The sequence below is a fragment of the Aegilops tauschii genome, chromosome 5, assembly GCF_002575655.3.
Source record: "Aegilops tauschii subsp. strangulata cultivar AL8/78 chromosome 5, Aet v6.0, whole genome shotgun sequence".
Classification (NCBI taxonomy): domain Eukaryota; kingdom Viridiplantae; phylum Streptophyta; class Magnoliopsida; order Poales; family Poaceae; genus Aegilops; species Aegilops tauschii.
Genome location: NC_053039.3, coordinates 177,195,038 through 177,201,153, shown reverse-complemented (window position 1 = coordinate 177,201,153; position 6,116 = coordinate 177,195,038). Strand labels below are relative to the sequence as shown.

General features: G+C 44.2%; 1 long non-coding RNA gene across 4 annotated transcripts; it reads right to left on the bottom strand.

Annotated features, from left to right (window-relative positions):
- Positions 1–432: 432 nt before the first annotated feature.
- LOC109772923 (uncharacterized) lies at positions 433–5,227 on the bottom strand. Of its 4 annotated transcripts, none has more exons than XR_012184409.1 (6): positions 3,879–5,215; positions 3,374–3,689; positions 2,956–3,094; positions 2,652–2,867; positions 2,009–2,046; positions 433–806 (listed from the first exon to the last, which is right to left on the bottom strand). It is a non-coding gene; the product is annotated as an uncharacterized lncRNA (long non-coding RNA). The 4 variants fall into 4 exon arrangements; XR_012184407.1 differs by having other exon boundaries at positions 4,514–5,215; XR_005756750.3 differs by lacking the exon at positions 2,009–2,046 and having other exon boundaries at positions 4,514–5,227.
- Between the last annotated feature and the right edge of the window lie 889 nt (positions 5,228–6,116).

Genomic DNA, 6,116 nt, shown 5'->3' with positions numbered 1-6,116 from the left:
TCTTATTTTTAATAAAATTTAACATTTTCATAAATATGGAACACTTTTTTAAGAACAGTTAATGTTTTTATGAAATTGGAACATTTCTCTAATGAACTTTTTGAAAAAGATGTTTTTTGTTGTACATTTCTAAATGGATTTTTTTAGTAAAAATGGAACTTTGCTTTTCGGAACTTTTAAGCCTTTTTAAAAAGTGCGAACATATTTTTTGAAACAAAAATAGTGTGAACATATGTAAAATTGTGAACATTAAACTATTTTTACTATGTTTAGTATTTTTACAGATAGATTTTTAGGCCCTTTTTGTTAGTGAATATTTACAGATGGTTGTTTGGTTGGGAAGAGTTTATTCTTTCTTTAACTATTTGGACTTGACCCAAACAAAGCAGTTTGACATAGACAGAAGGATAAAACACTTTGACGTAGACAGAATGACGCACGAACTCATCTTCCTTATCGTTCTTCAGCTCACAATCTCGCCAAATTTGGTTGTAATCTAGGTGTAGGGAGACATATTTGGCTAGGCATGCCCCATGATTAACCTTGTGCCAGTGAACATTGTTGAGAATCAATAAAGCAGGCGAGATCTCTAAAAAAATCTTCCTTATCGTTCCTCATTTTCAGGTCTCCCTTGTTGAAGTGCTCTGCGCCACCGTCGCCCACATCATGCCTACCTCCTTCGTCGACATGGGCCTATCGCTTCCTCCCGTGCGCCGTCATGGAGGGCTCCCAATGGGGTGGGGGCAAGCAGCCGCCATTGGTGCCCCGTCCGCTGTGATCGCCCTGTCCATCACGATGCCTACCAGCTGCAGTTGGAGTTGATAAATTGTTTCGTCCAAGCAGCATATATGACCATGCATGTGAATGAAAACATTAAAAGGCTACAATACTACTTTTTGCAGAATAATACATGGGAGTCCAGTTAATGATTTCCATTGAAACTGAAGCCATTATTGTATAGAGCAAATAAACTATAACTTTCTGAATTCTATTGACCCGCATGTTTGTCATGGTGGTTCTGCTCATATAGTCCATATAGCTCAACATCAGGAGATGCAGCACCTCATCATATATTGGGTCTTCAACAGAATCAAATACATGGCCAGAGTGTTCCTGAAATTGATGGTTTTGAACTTTGTATATGCTATTCTATAAGTTAGCCATGAACAACGTTTGCTTTCTGTCAAGGAATATAACAATAACAAGAGCACCATAACAGCAACTAAAGGGTTTGATTTCAGTCAAGGAACATAACATTACGTCAATAGCAAAACGTGATGGTATTTGTGGAAATATAATAATAAGAGCACTGCAACTGCTAGTAAAAGCAATACTATCCAACATGATAATTCAATCAGTTCTTAGGACCACCATCAACCACAACACACTGTTAAACAGTACATATCTAAATTTTATGAAAGCTAGAAACTGAAAGTCATTTACATCAAAGAGTTTGTAATTGACCCTACCGGTCTGCATCCAATGAACTTTATGGTGCATTATCATTCCACATACGATAATGCTGCCGTACTATCGGTTGATAGGCTCACACCAAAGATTTTGCATAAAAAAATGATGGTGAATGAACACCAATTCAAACTGAAAGAATAAATAGGAGGAAAAATAGATAAAGCTACCGTATCATGGAAACTTCTTTTTTGGTGTATGGATGGAGACATATTCCAAATTTCCAATATGTAGGAAATAGTAGCTTAAAATATTTTTTCAGATTATCTGCTCGTGTACCTATATAATCTGCTCACCGGTTGCACCCCCTTTATCAATAGGTCACAATTAATTAAGTTATGACGGTTTTGTATGAAATAACTATGTAGAGTACTACAGAAGTAGAAGTACTACTAACGCGCAGACTTTTACAGAAGTAAAACCTTTAGTCTGATGGATTAGGCAGAAAAGCTAGTTGTCTTTCGTAGATCAGGAGCAGTGTTTAGTATCCTTGCAATTTTTTTAGCAACTGCGCCACAAGTACATAGACACACAGTAGTACCTTTGCTCAGCAGCCTCATGAATGAAGTGGCTCTTGATCTGATCATTAAGGTTTGCTCTGTTAATTCACGTTCGCAGCCATGACAACATAACTGAGAATAAACCGAAAGACTAAACAGTTTCTAGTAACTCAACAAATAACTAATCTACATGTCATGGACTGGAAACTAAAACAGGTTCAATGCTTAGTCCTCAAATAGCAAAGTATCTATAGGGACCAAAATATACCGATATTTTGTCTTTACCGGACCAGCAAAACTCACAAAATTAGATGGCTACGTAAAATATGCAAGTGGTAATACTAAGTCCAAATGAACCAATTCCTACACGTAATACCAATCCAGTTTAATAGAACTATAATGCCCCCATTTTTCTGGATGATGGAAAGACATGTTACCACCGAGAAAGAGTGTCATTGACTAAGATTCAGTGTTGATGCCTGATGGGATGGAGACGATTATAAAAAGGAAATCCCAACTGCAGAAAACTTAACCCCCAACCCAACGAGGCCAACCAGGGACGATCATCACAGATTCAGACCAGATAATAAAATTGCAGACAGCCGAATTTTGACTCCATCAGTGTAGCGCCGAATTGCATTCGTAAATTATTGCGAGTGTCGCGAGGAGGGACAAACAACTCACTTGCACGGCCCCCACGGCGAAAGCCTGGCACTGCACCGAATCCTTGGCCAGCTCCAGGAGCCGCTTGTGCATCAGCACGTCCTCTGCCCTCTTCATGTTGACATCCATCGTGTCCTTCTTTCCTCTCTCGGCGTGCGGCCAAGGTCGAAGAAGAACTCGATGCCAAGGAAGAGAGGGCCAAGCAGCTGCAGGAGCGGCAACCTCCGCCTTCGCAGCCTGCTTACTCTCACCGGCAGCGGCACACCATATCAGCACCACGAAGGAGAGCCCCATGGAAGGACGCGAAAAGGATGAAGGGGATCACCTCGCCTCGCCCAGCCAGACGATGGCATCATCCTCATGGCGATCCTTCGGATGAAGCAGCTATGCAAGCGGCAGCCTCCACTCCGCCCGGCATGGCAACACCGCGAGCTCGACACCCATCATGTTGATAAGACCATGATCTGAAACATAAATAGAAGAGCATTACTGCTGAGAAAAGCCATCATGGACAAATCTTCAGATGCTCATATTGCATCATTGAAATTATAACCTGGAGTTAACCAAAATCATGGCATAACCGAAATTATATATGTACCCCAAAATCCTAAACAAACTATTTTTGTTCATTTTTTAATTTTAATGTGAGAGAATCTAGCCTGTTCATGTTTTTTTTTGTAATCGGTATAATAGTTGCAACCATGATATCAATGAACAGAAAAAAATGGAAGGTTATGACTTACTTAACACGCTTGTCAATTGATGTTATCTGCGCCCCTGCCTTCTGAACCTGATGCTTCTAAACCTGGTATAACATGCCGCTCCTCATTAGATGGTGTCCCACCATTTTTCCGGACTTTGTCGAGACATTGGGGAAAGGCGTCAGCGCCTTCATCATTTAATCTGCCGGCAGAAGAGAACGCAATGTGGTCCCAGCAAAATCTTGACATGCCAGCATCTCCGGATCACAGAGGTGCAATTGTGTTAGAAATTCTAGGCTTCTTCATAATAGGAGGGTACCCAACAAGATCGGTGGGGCACAGATTTATCCCAGTCTACCTGCATGCACACGAAGATACATTAAGTAGTAAAGTCAGAGAAGATTATGCAATAAAAGTGCAAGCCAAACAGAGCAAATACATAAATAGTTGAGCCAGTTATTATAAAATAAAGACAATAAGGCCAACCCTTTTAGGCACTATCTCAAAATGAAGGAACTGGTGGAATAGACAACATGAAACACCTTACTTGATATGTCAGGACCACAGATGCAGTTATTTGAAATGACAGAGGTCAGAATTGGGCAATCATGACTGTGAAGAGCTAATGGCACTTTGCTTTGCTTGCAAGCTTGACATTTCTTGTTTTCTGAATATAAATAACTGGCTGTTGATTGCATTGCTAACTTCAAATCAAAATTGCCATCAGCAACATTGGGTTAGGTGAATAATCACTTATATATGGATGTTTTGATTACCACAGAAGCAGAGTGAGTCCTGCTGGAAACGGACAAGTGATCTAAACCCATCCGACAGAGCAGTCAGTCAGCTCATCGAGATCAAAGTAACTGACAAAATTAAGAGAAGCAAAGATACATCTTGGATGACTTGCACAGAAGTTGCGCACATGTATAAGAACCATGTGAATCAAACGATGATGTTGAGATTGAGGGCTAAATCCACTAAACGGTGACACTTATTACTACTGTATTATACGTACATGACACAACAAGCACAAATCTTTGGATGACAGGGCACCCGCACAAGCCAAAATGCCTAGAACTTGCCATGGCGCGATGGCCAGCGTAAGATTGATTGGCCACGGGTCGATGGCCGTGGGCATACGAGCGCATGAGAGAAGGCAGAGTTTTGAGGAGCTTATACCATAGCTAGGGCGGAGCAAAAGAAGAGGCGTCTGTCCACCGGAGACGGAGGGGAAGGCGAGCGGATGGAGAGCTCCCAGCGCAGCTAGGGTTAGCTGCGACCTGCACCGGGCCGGGCTGCTGGCGCCGCCGTTGCCGTAGATCCAGGGTCATCGCGGCCGCAGGGGCTGCTAATCTGCCGTTGTCGAAGCTTGTAGGTGAAGGAGACGCGCGGGCAGTCATCGATGTCGCGGCGGCGTTGGGCCGGGAGGCGGTTGTCGGCGAGTAGCGCCTCGGGGGAGTGGAGACGGGAGGTGAGTCACCGCGTCGGGGTTGCGCACAATCAGGGCGTCCACCGGCGCCCCATCGCGCCTGTCGCCGGGAGGCGTGCTCGATGGATCCGGAGGCCGCCGCGTCAACAAGAGCTCATCCGCCTGCCCGCCGGACGGTCATCGGAGCCGCCACCGCCGGCGACCGCCTCCCTCACCTTGTGCCCCTTCTTCCTTCTCCTTTCTTCCTCTATTTCCTTTCTCCCTCACTCTCCCTCACGCCCTGTCTCTTTTTCTCTGGATCAGTAAGACGACGTCGCAACCGGAGCAAAACGCCGCACCCGCCGACAGATCGGCGCGGCACCGGATCGAGCGCCGCGCGGTGTGGGGTGTCTCCTGGCGGCTGGGATCGGGAAGCGAGCGAGAGAGAGGAGCTCTGATTTTTTTCTCACTTTAAAAAGGATCTCGGGTTGAGTATCGTAAACTATAAGGATTTATTTGCAAAATTTCTGAACGAAACATTTTCTCACTTAAGAAAGGACCGCGGGTTGAATACTAAAAAGAGAAGGACTTATCTGCAAAAACAATGACGACGTACGCCCAGAAGCAATAATCGCTTTATTAGTAGGTAAAAGATAAAGATTTCGGTCTCACCGAAATGGGCAATCGGTCCCATCGAGTTTGCTTGACATCCTCTCTGTTGCTTATTGCTTCACTTCGGTCTAACCGAGTTGGTGGAATCGGTGCCACCGAGTTGATGTTTTCCCTAACCCTAGCATATCGGTCCCACCCAGTTGATCCAGTAGGTCCCACCGATATTCCTAACGTTCACATTTTGAACTAAATCGGTCTCACCGAGTTCTTCTATTCGGTCTGCCCGAGTTGGGTCAAATGTGTGTAACGGTTGGATTTTGTGTGGAGGCTATATATACCCCTCCACCCCCTTCTCCATTTGAGAGAGAGCCATCAGAACGTGCCTACACTTTCACTTCTCATTTTTTTGAGAGAGAACCACCTACTCATGTGTTGAGACCAAGACTTTCCAATCCAACCACAAGAATCTTGATCTCTAGCCTTCCCCAAGTTGCTTTCCACTCAAATCATCTTTCCACCATAGCCAAATCTGTGAGAGAGAGTTGAGTGTTGGGGAGACTATCATTTAGGCACAAGAGCAAGGAGTTCATCATGATCACACCATCTATTACCTTCTGGAGAGTGGTGTCTCCTAGATTGGTTAGGTGTCACTTGGGAGCCTCCGACAAGATTGTGGAGTTGAACCAAGGAGTTTGTAAGGGCAAGGAGATCGCCTACTTCGTGAAGATCTACCCGAGTGAGGCAAGTCCTTCGTGGGTGATG